At 40.3% G+C, this 23418-nt stretch overlaps 1 protein-coding gene and 1 long non-coding RNA gene across 2 annotated transcripts in view; one reads left to right on the plus strand and one right to left on the minus strand.

The window, feature by feature from the left end:
- The window catches only part of HHAT (hedgehog acyltransferase), a 163059-nt gene that overhangs the window by 19039 nt on the left and 120602 nt on the right, over positions 1–23418 (minus strand). The gene's annotated exons all lie outside the window — the stretch shown is intronic.
- On the plus strand, positions 2439–8509 carry LOC106893340. The gene is made up of 3 exons (XR_001413050.1): positions 2439–4107; positions 6334–6472; positions 7331–8509. It is a non-coding gene; the product is annotated as an uncharacterized LOC106893340 (long non-coding RNA).

The following is a 23418-nucleotide window of genomic DNA, read 5'->3' on the forward strand; positions in this document are numbered from 1 at the left end:
TTAACCATGACACCAGCAGTTCTCCAGATGCTGTAGATTACAGGTATTATTTTCCCTGTATGTATCACAGGCAAGGATGTATCACAGCGCAGGATGATGCTGATAACTTCACTCTATATTTCTTGGGGTTCTTTTGTAGTATTATCTGACCATAATTCTACCTTAAATATTTTTACTTCTAAACATTGTATAAAGCACAAAGGAATCATAGGAGTTATGCCTTCTGCTTCACCTTTTAAAATAAAGCTTCACCCTCGACTAGTTTTTTCCAGCAGAGTTAGTTAGTGGAAAAAAGCCTGAGATTTTAGGCAGTAATCCTGGTTTCATGCATATCAAGTTGACTCTGGAGTAATTCAACTAAAATAAAAAGAATCATATTCGTGCTACTGCTGAATTTGAATTAACAGTAAGGAATATTGCTTAAAACTGCCTGCAGACTCTTTCAGCCACAACTACTAATAGGAAAGGAAAAGAGAACTAAGGAAACAGCTTTCATTTTCAGATTACTGGCAGCTGGCAGCTTTGTCCTAAGCACTTCTGTATTACAGCTCATCCTAAGAACAAAATTTGGAGATGGGAAGATGCAAGCAGAGCTGGTGGGAAGCTGGGAAAACCTCTCATATATGTTGAATTATACTCTCTCTACGGTAAAGTAAATTTACTGCAGTACCATGTAGGGCCACAAAGCACAGAAGAATAATCATGTAAAATATGAAAAGGGAAATTGCATGTCTTCCTTTGTGTGGCTGCAGCATATCTAAATTATTTGCTATACTGTAGGAACAGCAAGATATTAGATTGACAGAAAATGTATTAATGTATCTAAATCACCCAGCTGTACCCCATCTCCCTCTCACATCTGCCCCATCTCCCTCTCACATCTGCCCCATCTCCACTGATCTCTGTACACTCTGCTTGCACTGACCAGATTTGGCAGTGGTCTAAACCTGATTTAAAGATACTTTTTTTTCCCCCCCAGTTTATCCTCCCACTGCTCTGCAAGCTCTATACCACCTAAAGAATTTGACTAGAAATGCAGTTTTTCCACCAGCCTGTATTTTCCCTCACAGTGCTATTAAAAGGCGTTTTTTTCTGTGTGCATCAAGTGCTGTACAAAAAGCTTTGGTCAGGGAAGCAGTCTTCTCATTATTTAAATTCATCCTAATCTCCTGATGCTGGTGACCAAATCTTTTTTTTTTTAATACTCCATATTTGAGGATAGGCTCTTCAAATATAAGTGTGTGCGTTACTCGCTGTAGCTGGTCCTCTTAAAATCCAGCAGAATAGTTAATACTTGAAATCTTAGCCTAAGGGCTAATTAAGGATCCCAGTTTCTGGGTTTAAAATTTAAAATGAAGAGTCTACTCATTTGTATTATTCAAGTGCTTAAATTCAACTGTGGTTGAATTAGTGGCTAACTTAGGCATTACTGTCTGCGAACAGCCTGTATCCTTTTGTAGGAGCTTTTCCTAATAAGCATTTTAGTTTTGCATGCTTCCAGTTCAGCTATGACATGTAAAATTCTGCTGCTGCCTGGAAAAAAAGAGTTGATGCAGAGAATTTCCCTTCCATTTAACTGGCTTCTTGGCTGTTACGTGGGAGCACTCAAACCAGGTATATCAAATCACCTCCCGCTGTTCAGTCAGGGATAACTGCAAGGATGGTAAGGTAAGATACCCTACATAGAAGATAATGAATTCAGTTTCAAATAATACATATGGCAAACAAAGCCCTAACCTGAGCCATGGCAGGGTTGTTGTTGGATTTTTTTGCTGTTACTTTCAGCATCCATATTGCACACATTGCGAAGAATAAGCACCAAATTCTGCCAGCAAATGCACAGCCCAGGAGATGGGCATCTCCGTTCTCCCAGCCCAGGTAAAGCAGCACCCAGACCCACAGGGTCTGTATATTCAAGAAGCCATTATTAACCCCCAGCAAACAGCTCCTACATCTTTCCCTTCCAACCACTGCGTAGCCGGGGAGCAGAGCAGCTCAGCCAAGGGGAACCAGCCTGGGGGACTCCAGGCTGACCTGACTTATTGCTATAGAATTGCACGTGTTGAAGATACTTAAGCTTCAAGTGTGGGTAAGGTCCAAATATTCAGAAAAAGTATTACTTGTACAATAGGAGGTATTTTAAAGGAAAACCAAGGAAATGCTGTAAGGATAACCCAAAAGCTGTCCCATGCAGCATCTGGAAACAAGATAGAAAAGGACAAATCCTTAGCTGCCAGGTCTAGACCTGAACCTCAGCCAGATGCACTGGCAGTGACTGCAAAAGCTTCCTCCTCAGTAGACATAAATTAGTTTCCAGCTAAAGACATTAACAAATATGTAACAGAGTAGTCTACTTATGTGAATTTTAAATTATACCATCCTGGAGAATGTGTACATCTGTGGCTTTCTGAGGAGTCCTTATCACTGCTGAGAAAAACTGAAAATGGATAGGTAACAGTCCAAGACCATCATCTGCAGTGCAGGATGACTGCAACTCACCCAGATCAGCATTACTGAGAGCAGAAAGCCATAGTCTCTGTTTTCATAATGCAAACAGGTTTTATTTAGCAGATAGAGGTCACAAAAGCTGGGGGTTTTCTGTGTTCTTACTGTGCACAGAACCACACTTTACCATAACTAAAATAGTTTTACTTCTATGCTTGACAGCAATGAAGGAAGTTGCATGCTGATAAAGACTTTCTTAAACAACAAGAAAACTATTCAACCTATATCAGGGCTACAGATGCTGAACATACTTTCTCCTATTAATTAGATAAGCTGCAAATAAACAGTTTCATAGGTAGAGCTGATAAGACAGGCCTATCCTATAGCTTTTATAAGTGCTTCTCAACGCAATTCAATGATGCCAGAAGTATTTGCATTGCATTAAGTCTGTACATGAAAGAAGAAAAAAAAAACCTGCTGTGATATCTACAAATGCTGGTATATGCTCTGTGGATGCAGATATCCACACAGGATATGCCTACCTGCATGGATTTTCCAGTCTGTCTTTGAACCTCATTTAACGCTACTTAACCATGACACCAGCAGTTCTCCAGATGCTGTAGATTACAGGTATTATTTTCCCTGTATGTATCACAGGCAAGGATGTATCACAGCGCAGGATGATGCTGATAACTTCACTCTATATTTCTTGGGGTTCTTTTGTAGTATTATCTGACCATAATTCTACCTTAAATATTTTTACTTCTAAACATTGTATAAAGCACAAAGGAATCATAGGAGTTATGCCTTCTGCTTCACCTTTTAAAATAAAGCTTCACCCTCGACTAGTTTTTTCCAGCAGAGTTAGTTAGTGGAAAAAAGCCTGAGATTTTAGGCAGTAATCCTGGTTTCATGCATATCAAGTTGACTCTGGAGTAATTCAACTAAAATAAAAAGAATCATATTCGTGCTACTGCTGAATTTGAATTAACAGTAAGGAATATTGCTTAAAACTGCCTGCAGACTCTTTCAGCCACAACTACTAATAGGAAAGGAAAAGAGAACTAAGGAAACAGCTTTCATTTTCAGATTGAGAAGGGGTGAATCTGTAAATCAGAAGTGACCTTCCTTCTCCTCCCAGGTCTTTAGCTGACACCTGCACACAGCTGATGTGAAATCAAAGCCCATAAATCATGAAATCTCTATGTTTGTTCATTTAATTTTAGAATAGAGACAAAAGCTTTTGAAAGCATTATTGTAAACAAACATGCATCTTCACCCGGAAGCAAGGCAAAAGAGCTACCTCCTCCAAGTGTTATGCAAAGAAAACATTTTTGAATAATATATCTGGCTTGGTTTGCATAAGGACAGCACTATCCTTACCATTAAATGTCTACTCAGGTATTCCCAGCACAACCTCCCCTTAAATATGGTGTGAACAATTACGGAAAGATAACACTTGCAAAGATTTTATGGCATTTTCCATTTCTAATTATTTGCTGAGAGTGTTATAGACACCAATCAAAGCATCAGAGCCACGAGCCTCCTTTCATTACAGTTGCAAGAGGAAACAGGAGAAAAAAGAGCTAAGTCCCCAGAAGAACATCGACATCCCAAAGGCAGAGCTGGGAATGTGCTGCTGCTGCCTGGCAGGATCCTGAGGTGAGTGGCTGTCTCTCAGTGAGCAGAGAGATACCTGTGTTAAATATGGAAAGATGTGCTGAGCAGAAGGGTGAATTAACTTTCCCTCTACTAGAGCTTAAATTTCAGGAAGGTTTATATATCAATGTAATTTGGGTTCTTGGATTTAGGTTTGTATGTCAGCCTTTTTGCACACAGCAGAACTCCTTCTGTAGCCCTTCAGTGGTAGGGAGCTCCTGAAAATTAAGGCTATATACTTTCTAAAGCAGAGGATTTTAACCAGAGATTCAGACAAGTATCATCAATCACCAGCAAGGAAACATTTGGGTAAAAAGGTGAAGTACTATAATTAATTTCCCCAACCCAATTTCTGGCTAAGGTAATCTGGAATGGTCATGAATATAAGATGCTTAAGTGACCATTAAATAATTCATTTTTAAATGTGAAGAATTATTTAAGAATGAATTATTCACAGCCTCTTTCCTACCTGCAACACACTTTTTAATCTACAATTTTTCCTTGTCATCCTCCACTTGCATTCCCAGACCATTGCAGCAATTCTATGGCACTGTCTTGTCCCGTCACAGTGTTAAGAATAAGAAAAAAAGCAGACAGTGTGACAAATTTAACAACAAATTTTACAACCAGCTACGCTAGCAATAAACAAACTGCAACTTCTTATCACAGAGCTCTCATACCTGAAATGCTCTGTGTAATGAAAATTATATTACCTTTTAGAGCTTAATGCGGTAAGAGAAGGGCTGAGAGCACATGGGTAATTTATGGGAACACTGCACTTGGGATAATTGCTGTATCAGTGTAAAGCCAGGACTACAAGCGAGGCCACTGAGCTGAGTTCTCACTGAACAGAAATCCAAACATCTTGTGGGCAGTAAGTGCATAGATAAGGTAACCAGGCCATCTTGCAATCGCTTACCGAGCCCCAATCCATTTGGGACTGAGGCATTTGCAATGCTGCTGGTCTCAGGCTGTATGAAGTTACTCCCCTTCTGCTTGTGTCTTGTTTTCACAGTGTCACCAAAGAGGCAAAGAAAAGAGCTGATGCAGAGTTAAGGCAGGCAGCCCTGGAAGGACAGTGGTGCCTGAAGGTGACCATCAGTCACCACAAAATGTTGACAATGATCAACCCCCATCACACTGGCAGCACATCACACAAAATGTAATGGTGCAAGGTGTCTGTGGGAAAAGGCCCATACAGCGTTCACCATGGTTGACCACTTTGTGATAAAACAAGCTAATCTGACCCTGCTGCAGCCCATAGTCATAGCAACTAAATAGAAAAATTATCAGTAAAGTACAGATAAAATACAGATAGCTTGTGGGTAAGATAATTATTATTTAAAAAAAAAAGAAAAGTCTGTGTTAGTCTACCATCAAGACCATTTGAAACAAAGAAAACAATAATTTAAAATTATTTGAAAGATAGCAGTATTTAATTGACTTCAACATCAAAATTAGACAATCTACTTGTATAGTCTCAAAAAATCCATTCTGGATTTCAAGAGTACATCTAGTGAGTTTGGGGAGGAAATACCTTGTTCCCTGCTTTCTGTGTGAATTGCAAGTGTAGCTGGCTCAGAGGGAGGCACGTGGAAAGACTGACGTGTTGTTATAACAGCCTAGCTGCTCTCCTTGCTTTCCTGGTTTAAGAAAGCTTCCTGAACAGATGCTGAATGGGATTGTTCACAATGTTCCTTTCAGCTAAGGACGGCTGCACTGGTGAACCAAAGTATATACAGGAACAATCCTATGTCTGCAAAAACATTTTGAAAAAAAACCCCCTTTTTTAAAAAAAAATATCTTTAGCAGAAGAAAAAAAACCCCTCACAACCATCATCTCCTTTACATTACATCAAACTATAACCAGGTAGAACAGTATTACTATCCCTTGCCAGAAAGTTAGTGCCTATATTTAGATTGTCTTACTTAAGAAAGTGTAGCTTAGTGCAATGAGAGATAAACTTTCCATGAGCTTCCCTGGCCCACTACAGTTAGCAAGGAGCATGAGCTGACGCACAGCTGTTATACCCCCCGTCCCACCTGTGCTCTGCTAGTCAATGGAATCAAAGCAGTGCTGCAAACCTTTAATAAGGCTGCTTATAGAACCAATATAAACATCTCGCTCAAAACCTACACACACACATGCACTTCTCCAGAGGAAACTAGTGATCCATTTATATACATCAACTCTGTAACGTTCAACTAGTTTCTTGTCTCCCTGCCCAGGTGTGCAATGAAGTGACACTGCAGTGATTCACAGCCTTGATCGTGTTTGCTATTGATGGAAGCCAGGACCATATTAATTGAATTGAGCTGTACAACCCTGGACTAAGCAACACAGCCTGAGCCCTAAAGGCAGTGAGAGGTAGATTTGACTCCCTCACCAGAAGATCCACCCGAATGGATGTCAGGGACTTGAAAGCACCAGCAGGTTCTCATTGCCCTCACCAGACTTAGCAAGGCCTCAACATTGCCCCTGTATTTAACTGCATAAAACTACTGTTTACACATATACAAAAGCACACCATGCCTGATTGTGACTTGACTTCCCAGCTCCACTTTGCCCAGGCCTCATCACCACCACCTTGTGCAGCCCTGGCTGACCCCCTTGGCCAAACCTGGTTGACTCCAGTGGAGTGTCTCTGCCCCTTGCTGAGGTATTTTGGCCAGTGTAGGGTCCTGCCAGCCTTGCTGCCTCCCTGCTTCCCCTTCCAGCACAACAACAGCCCGAAGCCTGAGACTAGGCTTCAGCCCCAGCTACTGAGGGATTTCTCCTAATGCTAATTTTAGATCTCATGGGAGAGAAATATAATGAGAACTGGCTACAAAGCAGTCATTTCCATTTGTAAATGGGATAGCACAAAGGAAGAAATGAGAACAAATTTCCATATGTACAGTCCCTGCTAAACAATCATCTCTGCAAACCTCTCCAGAGCGTACGTGGTGCTTGCTGCCTTTCTTCATGGGGTCAGCTGCACAACTAGAATAATTAATTAATCTAGGCGCTGTCACACGAGCTCAGAGGATCAGAGCTGGACCTGATTTGTATTATTTGAGATCACAGTTCATGTGTGATGGTGTGACCGCACAGATTAGTCAGATTAAATACAATTTGCGGGCTAATTAATGAATGCTGCATCTCAAGCAGGCCCAGACCACGTTCAAACATCTTTGTCTACAATCATTGCATGTCAAAACAACATTTTCTCATATCCCCATTTAGAAACTAAAACACTAAGGTGGAGAAGTAACCCACGTGAAGAAGAGAAGACAGTGGTTACAGAGGACTGACCTGGCAAAGCCAGCATTGAAGCAGGATGGAGCTCCGGGCTTGCAGAAAAATGTATTGCCAAATGAAGATGTCAAGGTGTCCATCATTTCTACTGGTTAGCTAGAGAAGATCTGACACATTGCCATTTTTGAAGGGAGAGATGGAGAATATGGCTCTCCCTGCTGAAATATGCTATTTTTCTTCAGAAGGGAGTATTACACCGGATCTTGACAAGGATATTAATGCAAATTTCTTTGGCAATAATTAGGATACCTAATAGAGAGGATAGAGGGTTCATCTTCTCCCCTTACCTTTTATTTTCAGATCGATCTTCTACTGGATCTACACGAATTATTACTAAAAATTAATTCCTCATGCTGTGCTACAGATTCTGGATGAAATGGAAGAACTTCTCAAAAATTTATGCATGGTCATTTAATGCAGCTGATTTCTGCCCAGGAAAATGGAGAATAACATAACAGTATCCATGTATTTCATTGATTCTTAACTCTACTTGGAAATCTTGAAGGAACAATCTGGTTGTTCAGCCATCATATATCACCTTACTCACTTATTTCAACAGATCTTTTGAATGGATACTGGCACACCAAGTACAGATTTTGAAAGTCCTTCTTTTCAGATCGAATTTTACAACACAAGTGTCAGCATCCTTCATGTCTGCGCACGCTGTATTCCTATGTGCCAAGGCTGCTCAGATGACCCTCTGTTTCCCCTTTGAAGAATTATTTTGCATTGGCATTTGTCTCAGTGTTCACTTTTCTGCAGAACTGCAAGATAACTATGGATAAAAGACCTTCCTCTGTCCTTTCGTGTTTCACTGGACTCAAGTGAAGAGCTCAGCTGCAGTCAAAGTTTATCGTAACAAAGAAGCCTGATTAAACAAGAGAAATGCACCATTTGGCAGAATCCTTCAGCCATTCATAAAAGGAAGAGTCAGACATCATGCTTAATGTTTTGATCAGAAACTCTGCTTAGGTCTTTGACTTGCATCCCTGATGACCTTTAAATTGCATTTGAATACATTTCAATTATTAAGGCAGGAAAATTACCCTGTCAGATGGACCAAGGTCATTATCAATTTACTAACATCTCTACCTTCCTTTTTGCTGAAGCCCCTGTACATTCTATGGCTTTAAAATAATAAATCATTTTTTTATTCTTTAGAGAGTGATGTGGCTTAATTTGTTTTAAATCCTAACCCAAACTACAACAGATGTTATAATTGTTGGGTGAAATACTTGACAGGCTATGGCACATCTCCATTTTGATTTGCTTTTGGAAGCCTCAAAACAGAATAAATGAAAGTATAGAGAAGGACAGAAGCAGACAGGTGACTCAAATGTGTTGGCATCACTCTAGACAAAGACTCTGAAAAAGTAAAGATCAAAGGGTTAAAGTGATCACGTGAATTTCTAGTAAGAAGGGAGAAATATCAGAGGAAGACTGAGAACCAAACTAGGGAAACAGGGACAGAGAAAAGATGGGAAGCAAGAGACGAACTCACAGATGTGAACACATTAAATTTTCACTAAGAAAAAAAAAGTCACAAGAGGCTCCTCAAATCAGCAGTACTGATCTAACAGTCCAGTTAGAAAATGGGCAAAGAATGGGCACTATACACTACAACAACTAGACAACAAATGGTCTTAATCAAGTATGTCACGAGAGAGTACAAGAGACTACACTCTTGTTAAACAATACTTGTTTTTTAGCAAAGGAGACAGGAAAAAAAATTGATACAGTATTTTTTTTTCAAATCTAAGGTGGTTATTCTTAGTCTTACAAGTAAAAGCAAACAAAGCTCATATGCCAACATAAACTGCCCCCACTGCTCATGTGTGTGCCTCAGCAGGGACACTCACTAGCTTCACCTGCCTTGTGCCTTTGGTGCCTACGTGCATCGCCTCTGTGCAGAATGGATACCAAAGATCATTTGACGCCCCCAAAAAGATGCCCCCAAAAAGATGCCCCCAAAAATGATATATTTGTAAATTGCAGTTCCTACTAACTAGGCTGGCCTCTACCTGGTAAAAATGGGTCCAGTGTTTTGAGTCTTCTTTCAGAACTAATTATGCCAATTTTGTTTCAGAGTGAGACTTAAGTTAGTCCACAGTGAAGAGCTGTAGAGGTTGGTAGTGAAGGCTTCGTAGAGGTTGACCAGCAGCTTAATTATAGCCATAATCTTACTAATGCAGAAAAATTTTATTGTCTTCTCTTTTGGAGGTATAAGTGGACTTTATCTTCTATTTCAATCAAGCTTAACAGAACACTAAATACAAGTGCTGTCGTTAGCCAACTTCTTTAATGAAGGCAGCAGTACATAAAGCTGAATTGAATTATTAATGAAATTACTCCTGCAGAACTCACATGACGGTAGAAACACTCTGTAAAAAGTGTTGAGTAAATGTTAATGTCTTCTTAAAAAAAATAAGCACTATTTTTGATTAATGGGATCTAATGAGATTATACATTAACTTTGAACCATCTATAAATTGTCATGGAAGTAATTTGTGTCATCTTTCAAAACCAGTGCAAATTTGGTGAAGTACAACATGTAATACAGGGTCTTGATATAATTAACTTCAGTAACTAGAATGCTCACAAAATGTGTGTCCTCAGCTAAGCACAGCTCTGCTATGGTCTCAAGTTTTAGAAGAACTGATGGGTCAGCGCTTACTATTGTAACAGAAGTACAGGAAGGTTACTGTAGGAGAGCTCTACAGCTGCTTTATATACTACTGTGCATGCACTGAAATGGAATTATAGATATCTAATATAACACCATAGATAGTGGAAGATATAGGAAGTGCAAGGTATAAGCAGGACAAAAAAGAAATCAACCAACCCTTATTTTTTCACAATCACGCTGAAGATTCAGCATTTTAAGACATGACATTCGGGTATGCAGTGGGTTTTGTTGTTTGTTTTTTCACTTTGTCAGTGGCCATGCTCACAGTAGCCCCTGCACACCATGTTACAGCAACGATACCTACGGTAGGACCAGACTCGCAAAGGGGAACACGCTTCACCCCAGGGAGCTTTTGCAGGAGGTTTGCACTGGAGCTGCCCCCATTGCTGTGCTCAGCTCTCTGCCGCCTTTGGAAACTGCCCCACGGCTCAGTTAGAAACCACTACATAACCCCCCCTGGGTTTTCTGTACCCTCGTGGCTTGCACACTCCCCTTAGCAGAATGGAAGGGAGAGGTCCCCTCCCTGCTCCACAGACTACATTTTGTTTCTATCCAGTAACTGTTTAAAGCAAATCTGACTTTCCAGTAAGGCCCAACTGACAGAAACTAAAGCAAACACAGTCTACAGATTGTCTTTAGCGTTCCCTAGGAGGTATCAAAAGCCTAGACCACGCAGAGGACATCTCACTACTCCACTTTACCTGGGCAGCTGGCAGTAAAGGCAAGGGCAGACTTTCAGAGGAAGGAAAAAACCCACAAACAAAGACAAAAGCATCATAAAAGACTCCTAACAGACACGTACACTAAGACAGGCAATCTGGAGGAAAAATGGGGGACGGGACAGAAAGAGCCATTTCCTCCAGCCTATGAAAGCTGGCAAATGCTGACTCTCTCTCATAGTTTCTCCTGTCCTCATCCCACAACCTCTTGTCAGCAATAATGGTTGTTAAAAAGGAAGCACGATATAAAGCTTGTGTATTTGACTGTAATGCAGGAAGGTAGCTTTCCTGAGAGACAGATCAGCAATGCTTATGCAATGTAAAGAAGACACCTTCATGTCAGTGAGCAATCATGACTTAAGGACTTCTAAAATTGTCATGGGTCAAACAAACTGAGACATGCCTAATTCATGGCAACCCCTTCTATATACACTACAGTGGATATTTCATGCACTGCTATCACTAAAGACTTCACTGTCAGCTCAAGAAGCACAGAAACCAATTCACTGAAAAGATCTTCTAACACTACTGTGTTTCTGCTTCATGATCACTTCTGGCTCTTCCGTCTGTGCTCCATTCACAAACCGCAAAGAACTTGGTGTCTAAGCAGGGCTGTGAAAAAGCACATCACAGGGAGGAATACATGCTGAACTGCTGGTGACTGAGAGCAGGCACGACAGCCAAGATCTATTCCCAGTTCTGCTACTGACTTGCTGCTGCTTCTCTCTGTGCTTCTGTTTTCCTTTGTAATTTGTAAAGCAACTGGAATCACAAAACTTTTCAAATGTTTAGGTCAAACATACAATACAGGACAACAAAAGGATACACCTGCCAATTGCCACATTTTACTGCTCAGAAACCTGGCAACCTACTGCAACGTTGAAGTTGGCCAAAGCAGATTCAAATAACATTAGGAGAAGAAACCATGCTCGCTCTCTTCAGGAGCGGCAATTAGAAACAAAGCAGGTTTATAAGGATAGGTGTTTTGGGACAATTTTGAGCAGTTTTGTCTAACATGATGCCAGTGCAACACAGGTTTGCAAGTCTGCATCTCATCAAACAGGTTGGCTCATACAGCGATGTGCACAGAGTCACCATCAGTCAGCATCAGGCTCATTGGAAAGGATGTCTTATGAACAAGAGAATAATCTTGCTGCTCCTAGGAAAGACCTTTGATCCCGGCTGCTCTACAGGGTCTGGGATTTTACTGTTCAGCATATCAAAAGCCCAAGCAAAGCTATATGTCCCTTACAACTAAATTGCACACATAGGTAACACTACAATAAGGTTCAATCCCTGTTCTACATAATTTTGCCAGTAGAAGTTACAAGAATATTTCTGCCATTACATGCTTTTTCAATCCAGGGAAGAGTTTTACAGAACTGGCATAAAACATGGATTTATGTGAGATGTCCTACTGGTACAGCCTGTGGGTACTGCTGTACTTGCAAAGGTGCCCTCTGCCCCAGATGTATGAACTGAGAATACAGTCAGCTGGACAGAAATTCCTTTGTGGTTTTTCCCTCTTTGAAAAATGGTCCTCCAAAGAAAATCGGTGTGGCCCCAGATGTATGAACTGAGAATACAGTCAGCTGGACAGAAATTCCTTTGTGGGTTTTCCCTCTTTGAAAAATGGTCCTCCAAAGAAATCCCAGACTAACTCTAGATATTCTTAGGAAGTCATTAGTCCTGGAGAACTTTGGCATCCCTCAGGGCTAACCTCTCATAAATGCAGTGGACTGGTGGCTCTGACTCCAGCTAGAGCTAGCCTCTGTCCCTTACTCCAAGAGGGAGCCATTAGTAATTTTTCTCCAGGAAGCACAGTTTATTATATGCTGCTGTCAAGTCTAAAATAGCTTTTGGCTCCTTTAGATTTTTTCTTTCGTTTTGTTTTGCAGCATGACACAGAATAAAAGGCAATGTGCAGTGAACTGTTTATGTGATAAAAGGCACGACTGCCACTACACAAGTTGATGCAGCTCAATAGCTGAAAACAGCCGCTTCCTGCAGAGAATTGATGTGACAAAACTTGGACTCATTTTTGGAGTCAGGCAATAGATCTTCAGCCCAGTATAGAGCAGCAAGTGTATTGAACATCGGCTGTGAAAAATTCAGTATGCAGCTTACCCCAAATTAGATTTTTGTGAGATGGCCTCACCGCTTGGAGAGCATTTCTTAAGAACAACACCTTGATTGTGTTTTCTGAGGCTATGAAAGCGTATGTGAAAGAAACAAGGCCGACTGCAGAAAATGTAAGGTTTAATGTATCAGCTCCTACTGATAAGGATAAGCTCCTACTAAAATTTTCACATGACATAATAAGGCTCAGATTTAAGTGCTGTAGTCTTTGTAGAAAATGGGTTTACCTGAGAAAAAAAGATCCAGACATTTAAATCTGGTACTGACAAAATCAGTGGTGATTTTGCCACCAACCATAAAGGACTGGGTTGCCAGGGCTTGATGATCTCTGTTGTATGGCGATGACCACTCCCAGCAACTCAGGCAGAATTTAGAAGCACTCAATAATTTGGGGGACTTGGCTTGAAAATACATGAAATATTGATGCCTACCTCACCCTGGAAATATATCATTTGCTTGCGATTGCTACTGGGGGACTTCACATCTATGAATACAAGACAGGACCTTCTCTCGTAATCCCTGTCCCCTGATCCCCAAACTATCCCCCACATCTTCCCATCTGAGAAAAGCAGTACATTAAATATTTTAACAAACAGAAATGCTTCAGTATTAAAATGATGTATGTCTCCAGTAAAATAGTTCAAGTAGAGGACAGGAAAATAAACAGAACTTTTTATACACTTCAGTGAAAAAACGCAGACGATTTTGCATAGACAGATCGAAACACTTCTGTAAAATACAACTGTTTAACAAGTAAGTGCCCGACTCCTGCAAAGTGTTACATCTTCTACTCCTAATTTCATGAAAAGTGTTTAGAAAACAGGTGACACTTGTGTCTGCTCTGAATCTGTAACTCGAACAAACTTTGCTATAATTCCTCCATCTATGAACTTTTTCACTTCAGTATTTGGTTACCTTACAGCTACCAACTTATTTACCTGCATGACCCTTATGTGCATGGAAACTCTCCCACCTTTTCACCACCCCTGCTGTTCTTCTCCAAAACCTGCCAAGCACTGCCATACGCTTTCTCACACTGGGGGAAGGCTGCAGGGGCTGCAGAGCTCAACAGTAGCCTGAATACAAGCACCAGAGCTGCCTGTATCTGAATACTGAGGGGTGTAAAAGGAGCCCCATCCAGGACTGACAAACACCGCAGGGTAAAGCAGAAGGAGGAAGTCCAAATAAAGCAACAATCTGTAAAAGGAACAAGTTGTGGCAGGGATAGGAACAAATGCAGGTGGAACTGTCTATAGAGCAGATACTACAAGTGGAACAACTGTTTGAAGAGCAGGACCATACAGGCAAGCTGTCATGTCAAAATCAATGAGAAAAACTGGTGCAAAATAACACAGCGTCAGAGCAGGGAGAGCAGAAGGGCAAAAGCTACTTTCCATATTATGCAGACAGAAGTCTGCTATGCTGACTCAGAGCTATGCAATAAATCCATATATGCTTGAGTATTATGCTTATGCCTGATAAATGCTTATATGCCACGCATTTATAAACTTGCATAAACTCAAGCACTGCAGAAACCCAACCTAGAACTAGATGTGTCTCCAAGCCAGATGCTACTTTTGGAGCTTTTTACACCTACTTCCATATCAAGTCATAGACAAGTTTGCATCTGTCAAGATGTGTGCCCAGCAGAGCCTTGTACCATGGGAAAATGGCATTCCTAAGAATGGACAATGCTTGTGTTTGTTTTTTTTCTACTGCTGAGCTAATATTTCCTTTGTACTGTCACTGAGATAATGCCAGGTTCTCTCCTGGACAGTAATAGTCAGCTTAGAGATATGAAGAATGGATTTTGTTCCCTCCCTCTCCTCTGTCAACATGCAGTTAACGTATAAGTGAACTGTAGTTAACATATAAGTGAACCACATTTCATCTGCCGTTTTATTGCTATGCCACTGAAATCTCTTAAGACCTTTCTGCATCTATTAATGCTTGCTCTCTGTCTTTTTTACCATTAGTACTCAGTATGACCACCTAGCACAGAAAGTGAGCAGGCAAGTACTATATGCCTCCCAGGCACCCAGCAAAAATGTCTTCCACAAAAACAGAGAGAAAGCAGGAGAAAATCAGAGTCACATTGCCTTTATAGTTCCACAGATAACTAAGCCCCACAGATTTACTTTCCAATAAACTCTTGGAATTTTCATTAAGACTTTTTTTTTTCCTGATCTTTCCAATCTTCTTTCCACTTTAAAAGATCTCTGGAGGTGGCAGGAGAAATCACCGTCAGACTCTCCTAAATGAGCAGCTCCAGGCTTTCAAGGATTTGCTGAACACAGAAATACACCAACACAAACAAACAGCCCCAGGAACTCAGACAGAACTAAAAGATGGTTCTTAGCAAAGGACAAAGGGCTTTTCAAGAATAGCACAAAAATGTACAAAACAACCTCTACCCAGGATTGTTTCCCAAGACTTAGAACTGCAATTATAACATAACAGTCAAAATGTTATACTATATTTTTTATTCCTGAGAAAAAGAGGTCATTTCTGTTAGTTTACTGGATTCAGGTTCATTAGTTCAGCCCCAACCTTGGATGGACTCGGCAGCCTGGCACATGACATGCAGGCCCAGAGCAAGGAAGAGGAGTTCTTCCAGTTTCTCCTCCATGTGATTTCACATGGTAAATCCAGATTGTTCATCAGCCACCCACAGCTGATAGTCACCTTTCCAAAATCCTCTTTAATACTTAATTCTGAATTTTATCATTTTAAGCCAAGTCTGTGCAGCAGGAGACCATGTGTGAAAAAGATAAAATGGAAAGCTTAACAAAAACCAGCCTCCCCATGTCCACAAGAACTCTTAACCCAAAAGACTCAAAACAATAATGCCTGGCACTTAAATACAGCTCCCACATCAAAGCACTTTACAGACCCCACATACGCTGCAATAAAAGATTTGAGGAACATAAAATGCTCCTCTGTCGGGACGACCGTGTCAGTAATTCCAGTTTAAATACGCCATGTCAGAAGATTTCCACCAGCTTCCCTGAGGGCTTGCTCCTAATCTCACAGATTTCCCTGCAAAAATCTGTAACTAATTGAGCAACTGCTGTGTGCAAAACTTAGCACCGCACAGGTTTAGACAGAGCATCCAAACGGACAATGAACATACATATAACACATACATCTGTTGGCAGACTCTTACGGAAATTTGCTTCCATGGTAGACGTGAGGGATCTTAAAGGGGGAAAGAAGAGGTGCAGGAACAAGGTGTAAAGCAGCAAAAGACTTCAATACAGCAGTGGAGGGAGACAGAAAGGAGCAGCAGTTCAGATTTAGGACCGGAGATGCCAGTGGAGCAAAACCAGTGGAAATCTGCATATACTGGTCTAAGTGGTGCAGCGCAGGGTAGGGTTTGACTCGGGAGCTGGGACCCAGCTGGTAAGAGGAAAGATACAGTCCCAACACTCAAAGGAAGTTATTTTTAATAGTTGCATCCATGATTGGATGGAGATTAAGGAATTTATTTCAAAGGAAGTTTTAGTGTGTAAATTACATTTTAATACATTTTGCTTTCTAAACAAACTTGTTTAAAACTTAATAAGAAACCACTGAGTATCCTGAATATCTGATTTTTTTTTAATTCATTCAAATAATTTATATTAGAAATATTGCATTACTGAATCATGCTGTGAAGTTTAGTAAGTTAAAAGGTGATGATTTTATATGAGTGTAGAAATGGAATAAATAAGAGCTGTAGCTGTGGATGTCAATTCAAGCTTTATAAATAATGCAGCTAATAATACTGTGACAGAAGCATGAGTGAACTCCTGCCCTATTTTAAGTCCTTTTCTACCACAAATGCAAGTATTTTTTATTTTGAGCATGAAAATGAGTAAGTTTTGTCCTAACTAATTTTCAGTTTTCATTTTCTTAGGAGATATGCAGGAAGATTTTCTTTAAAGTAGCTGAAACTTAGAAATACAATGTGAAGTCTTCCTCTTCTCACCTACAAGCAAAAGCTGGCAGAGACTGCAAGAGCCTGCTGCTGAAGGATTCAGTACAGACCCGACTTTCTGAAGGTCTTAGGTATCCAAAGGTGCTGACAGGTTCTTTGGTGCTATTGAAAATCCCCATAAACACCATGTCTCCTACTGTCATTGCATTAGTATTTGTTTGGGAAGAAAACAAAGCTCTGAGTGTTGACACCAAGTAAAATCTTTGTTTACTCCACACAGTCTGTCTTATGACTTGCATAGGTGCAGTAATCTTTCTATATTCAGATCAGGAGCAATGCCCAAACATCATTTTAACCTTGAAGCTATGACAAATCAAAAAGCTCATGACCTCTTCCCAGTGGTAAAAAGCATCCGTCCTACTCCTAGCGGATTACAAGATGCTAAACAACAAAAATCCACACCATTTTTAACACCTGGGCTCCGCTTATCACTACATTACAGTTACAAGATGGTTTTAGCAGGTAGAAAAAGATGATCTCAAAATCCTCAAGATAAGCAAACCCTCTTCTCACTGTACAGACCTCTGGAGACAGTAACATTAAAATTATATAAGTAATAAAGTAACAAAGGGGGTTAGAAGACGGTTAAAATATAAACAGTGTTCAGACTTCACAACATTTACCTAAGTGCTCACAATAATCATATTAGACAATATTTGCCTTCTTTGCGTATTGCTCAAATTTTCTAACAAACAGCTGACGCTTTTTTATAAAATCATTTCAAAGAGAAGTTTTGTTTCAGTGAGGAGGGATAAATATGACAAAATACAACCTGTTCATCTATCTCCTAGGAGGCGAATGCTGCTATTTCTTGATTTAGTTATGGAAAAGAAATGTAATACTTAGCTTATTTAAAACTCATAATTTGATTTTGATTTTGAAATGTAGCACTCAGGCACTTTTAAGAACATTGCTTTAAAATATTTTAAATCAAACTTAGTAAAGACTATTTTCCTCAATAATGAGAGGATCTCCACAATCAATGTTTATTGCCCAAGTTTGTTTGACCAAATTAATATAATTTAATGTGGCTTTTGCATGAAATGCATGAGACTGGCTTGTGAGAAAAGTCCAGCTAGAAAGCTGAATCCCAGTGTTCCATTTCCAAAAGCCTGAGTTCCTGTGTCAGACAGGAGGTCTGAAGGAAATCTGGAGAATTCTGTTTATAATAAATTGAAGCAACTGATAAACATTACTGCACCTACTCAATTGTGTGACTGGAATGTCAAACTTCCTAGAATACTGGTAGTTAAATTGCCTCACTGAACAGAAATTATGTGGATTTGAAAGGATTATAAAAGGATAAATTATCCCAGCTGTTCTCATTCTCTTAAGTCACTTTTATTAAAATATTTGCTGGAAGCAATGTTGTCCTGATGCTTAATTTTCACAGACACTTTACAGCCACGTGTAACAGTAGAGCTCTTATTGAGTGGATATTGTTCACACATGGCAGCAAATACAAACAACTAGTATCATAACATTTTTCTCTTTTTCAAATATCAAATCAAGGGGTTACTGGTCTTAAGGTTGATTTTTTAGAAAATATATTATTGGTGAATAGGCATGCAACTCATTTCTCTCCCGTTTGAGGAGCAATGTGCTGTACTGATTGATAGTTATTACACACTTGCAATGTTAATCTTTCTATTACTTTAGTTCACTTATTTAAACAGGGTTTCATTAACACCACTAGAAATAAACTACTGCAAAAAGGACAGAAAGAGAAGCAAAAGAGGTGCTGATGCTCTGACCTTCAGCATTAGAGCACACAGATGGAAAAAAGGGCAATACCTTGTGACGCTACATACACTTGCATTTCCTCTCTTACACCATTCTCTAGATAAAACCACATTCTGGAATTCAATTGGATTAAAAAAAGAAAAAAATAAACTAAAAAAAGAAAAAGAAGAAGCTGGATCAAGAACTTTTCTTTCTTTTTTCTCTTACGAGTTTGTGTGAAAGCTCACGACCATCAACCAGTTATTTTTGCAAGTAATAAGCTAGGGACGCTCTCCAATTCTTAAAGGAAAACTTTATCTGGTATTAATCAGAATTACCCAGAATGAGATCTTACTCCAAATAACAGCTGAAAGAACAAAAATGAGCTGCTTTCTCATTAGTGGAGAAAGCCTCTGCCAGCTGAGTTTGAAAAAAGTGAGCCTGTGCCTGCACTGTTCTACCTCTTTGCTTGACAAACAGCTTTTCCATCTCCAAATCAGACGCTGCAGCTAATTTGCCATAACAGCAAATTCATTCAAGTGTGCGCACGCGTGTGCGTACACCTGCATGTGGAGATTTTCTTTCACACCCTAACAGCTAGATACACCCTGTTATAAGAGAGCATTTAACTGTGTTTACTGATTTTAAAAAGTGCCCAGCAATACTGAAGAGTAAAACAGTTTTCCTTCTCTGATAAGGTAAGACACTATATTTTAAAGTCAGAACCGTAACAAAAACATATTGCATTCACACTATTACATTTACAAAATATATGCTCAAACACACAGCAGCAGGGTGAAGTGGTAGCAAGAGACACAGGATAAAAAAGCCCCCTCCTTGTCAGTTAAGATTTTTTGTTATATTAACCACATTCATTACATATTCAAGGGGATTTTAATGGATGTCAGACCAAGAGAAATAACTTCAATTACTCTAATTAGTTTTCCTTCAAAACTACATATAAAAATGACAAATAGGAATGATGAAACTTATTTCCATATACTTGCCTCTTAGTCCTCAATGTCTGTGGGTTTCTCTCTCTCTCTCTCCATTTTCTTTTCCCTTTTGGTTTTATTTTCTCTTTTTATGACATCTGCAGCACAGAACAGATTGTCCCAAAAGGAACTACCATTCTTCTAAGTCACTGTCAGGGATACTGTGTTCTGGTAAAACCAACAGATTAATTAATGAACTGGAAATTCATTCTCCAAACATGGCTCTGGTTCACCTGCTGCCAAGTTAATGAATTGCTATATATACATTTAATAGGAAACAGCTGCTTTTAACTGGGAAACTTCTTATGATCAAAAAACCCAAGATCACACCAGGAAGATAATGCTGAAGTTTTGGGTTTTTTTTTTCCCCAACGCTTTCCTCTCTACTGCTTTATATTTTCAAGCTTTTCTGTGATAATTACAGTAATGTTTTTCATGTATGAATACACTAAGTTTTGGTTATAACTCAGAGAAAATTGAGCTTGTTATTATATTGTGCTGCTTTCTGGTAAAGAGAAAGTGCACTGTGATGCCAGTTACCACCATAGTGCTGATGAGCGTGCTGGTTCATCAAAAGGGTCTGAAGGGCAGCTGAGGGCTGCAGCAGAGCCAGCAGACTCATTCTGCCTCCTGAAATACTGCTGTGAGCAATCACAGCTCCTTTGCTTTGGGTCTTGAGCCCGGCCAGCTTCTCAGCAGCTCCAAGTTCTTTGTTTCTTTAAAAGCCTCGTGCCTTCATGAACATTTTGCTCTTCAGCAGGGGCAGCTCTGGCCGCCACGCTGTGACCCTGAGGCAGGTTGCAGCCAGCTGTGCTGCCAAATGCACTGATGGACACACGCTGCTGTGGCCTCTCCTTCATCTCCTGCACATGTACCTGCTGCCAGCATGGACTTACTGACCTGGTCACTGCTTGGCCTCGGGTGTTTTGAAGCTGCTGTTAAACTGACTCTTTGCATTTAGAGGTAGGGAGATCAGCTACTTCTGACTGAGAAGTTTTATGGCTTCATTATTTTAATTAAATATTTGTATGCGGACAGCAACAAAAGAACACATCTGTCTGCCAGAAAATTAGCAAAGTGAGGATAACAAGATGTAAGAATTAGAGAGAGCGCAGTGAGCTTGAGACCTGCTGAAATCCTTCTGCATCAATTGATCATTTAAAGCCTTGGACAGGTAAGGAACCAGTCAGTTACTTAAGTCAGAGCTGAAGGCACACAGTGGAAACACTCACCAACCAGATACAGCATTGCACAACATGAGATAGTAAGAAACCAGTTATAGACAGAGATATTTGTATTTCCCTATATGCCTGTAACTGCACCAATATCTAATCTTGTGTCTTCTACAGAGCTGCTAGAAATTGGTACATTTTCCTACAGACTGAGTATGTCCAGCTGTAAAACTCTGAATTGGTTGTCAGTGGTTAAAGAAGCAAAGATTGCTGAAGGACTGCAGTTGGAGGACTACAGGTGACTCACTGTTTTTGCAGTCTGCTGTCTCCATCCAGGACTTCTAATTCTTTGTAATCCTGATGGAAATTCTCTCTCTTTGAAGAATCTGATGCTGAACTTTCAGGAAGAAATGTTCAAACTTAACATGCACAAGCATGTTGCAGAAGGAGCCCACTGAAACGTCCTGGATTCAACACAAGGTATTTAGATAACTAGTAGCTGGCTGAGATATTTTCTGGCCCAAAATACAGTGTCACACTGACTCTGCAGCTTTAGACAGGAAGACAAATTTATATGAACCTTCTGTGTGTGGTTTCTCGTTAAAAAACCCGATGAAAAAGAACCTTTTACCATTTCTTACAGGAGGAAAAAAAAATATAGTCCCTGCTCCAAAAATCTTGTTTTGAAATGGAAGCTAAGATTTCATTCTTCAATTAAAAGAATTCAAGTCTAAATGAAATTTAAACTTAAGGCAAACACATCTCCCTGGACCCTATATGGCAGGTGAGGAAAACCAACTGCTTTTTGACTGGTTTTATCTCATATGAAGACAGGAAATTTTTTGGAGATTAAATATGTCCCTGAGACAGGAAAACCATTTCCTGTCCTGTTCTGGTTTCCAAGAAAGACTTTGCTGGATTAGGATGAGTCTAACACAGGACAGTGGCCAAAGATTGTCCATTTGAAGTGAAAGAATGCCCACTGCCTATCAGGAAGAGGAACGTTCAAGACCGTTACCTCCAGCCTTATGCTCTCCCAAAATGTCCAGATGACTGCTACAAACCTGGCTGTTTCCATCCAGGCCAAAGCATTTGCTGTTGCTGCAAAGGTGGCTCCATGAAGCCAAGCAGCCAGTGCTTGCCAAAGCACAGAGAATGAAGTGCTGCAACTGTCCTACCTGATTGATCATGCAGCTCTTTCAAAGCTGTTCCTTACTCACTTCTCTTACATCGCAGCCCTAATAGAGAAGCTTTCGCAGTGCTCACTTCCATCAAGGATATAAATAAACGTGACAAGCTTTTAGAAGCAACCTGTTAGCACTGTCCTTGCATTAGCAGACTATCATGAAGAAATGGCCTCAAGCTTTTAAAGATGAACTAAGAAGTGCCTCTTCAAAGAACTAAACTATTCAAATGCGAGAATTTAATTCCTGCTTAGTGACATTGACAACACTATGTGTTAAGCAGGAATTGAAAAAGGCCTTCAGTTTGCAGCTAAGCCATTTCTACTCAGTCCCCCAGCAGAAGCTTGGGAGTTAGGATTCCTCACAGGACTGAAAATCCTTCAAGTTCTTTGCATGGCTCTAGCTGCAAAAAGAAAAAAGAAGAATAATAATAAAAAGAAGTTTACAATAGGCATAGAGTCTTGCATCTTTAACGGGTCTTTTATATTTCATAGAATCATTGAATAGAATTATAGAATGGTTAAAGTTGGAAGGGACCTTAAAGATCATCAAGTTCCAACCCCCCTGCTATGGGCAGGGACGCTTCCCACTAGACCAGGTTGGATATTTACAAACCTTTAGACTCTAGCACTGTATTTTCAGCAGGGATAAGGCTTAGAAGAACTTGCTCCCACTATCTACAGTGCAGTGACAAAAGCAGGGCAACAAGGCAATGCACTAACTCCCAGCTTTGTGTTGTTTCCAGAAAGTGAGGCTGCCTCGCTGCAGGGCTTGATGAGTGTATAAGCAATCACCTACGTGTGCACTGAACGGAGCTCTGATGATCAGGTGGGTACCAGCACATTAGGGAGCCGCCGATACAGTCCATTATTCCTCTACAGGCCCAGAGCTGCAATCCACCAGCTTGCAGGTGCTGTGCGATCAATGTGCTCATCACCTGAAGCTTTTCTCATTCCTGTCTTGAAGACGCACTTTAATCACCTTAATAGAAGAGCTGACCTTAAGAGAAAACAAGAACAGAAACTGCTATGAAAGACAGCCACAGGCACACAAAAGCTTCCTGTGAAGCAGCGTTACTCATAGCCAGCTGCTTATGATGAGCATCAGCACTCTTCCCAGCTGGTGAGTCAGCAGCACCTGCTCCCCATCACCTTCCTGGAGGGTACGTCACACAGCACCCTGCTCAGCAGCCCTCTTCTGCACCCAGCCTTCTGCAGTAGCACCCAGCCCAAAGGAGGTGCACTACATGTCAGCCAGCATGCCCTGCTAAATATAAAGCATGCTTTATACTAGTGCCTGTACATTTTGCACACATGCAGTAGACACCAAACTAAACACTCACTAGAGCATCACGTCTAAACAGAACCAGATTTGAGCAGAATTAGGAAAGAAAACTTTGAGGATACTTTAGGAATTTTTA

This window comes from Calidris pugnax, unplaced genomic scaffold (assembly GCF_001431845.1).
Source record: "Calidris pugnax isolate Ruff unplaced genomic scaffold, ASM143184v1 scaffold24, whole genome shotgun sequence".
Lineage (NCBI taxonomy): Eukaryota > Metazoa > Chordata > Aves > Charadriiformes > Scolopacidae > Calidris > Calidris pugnax.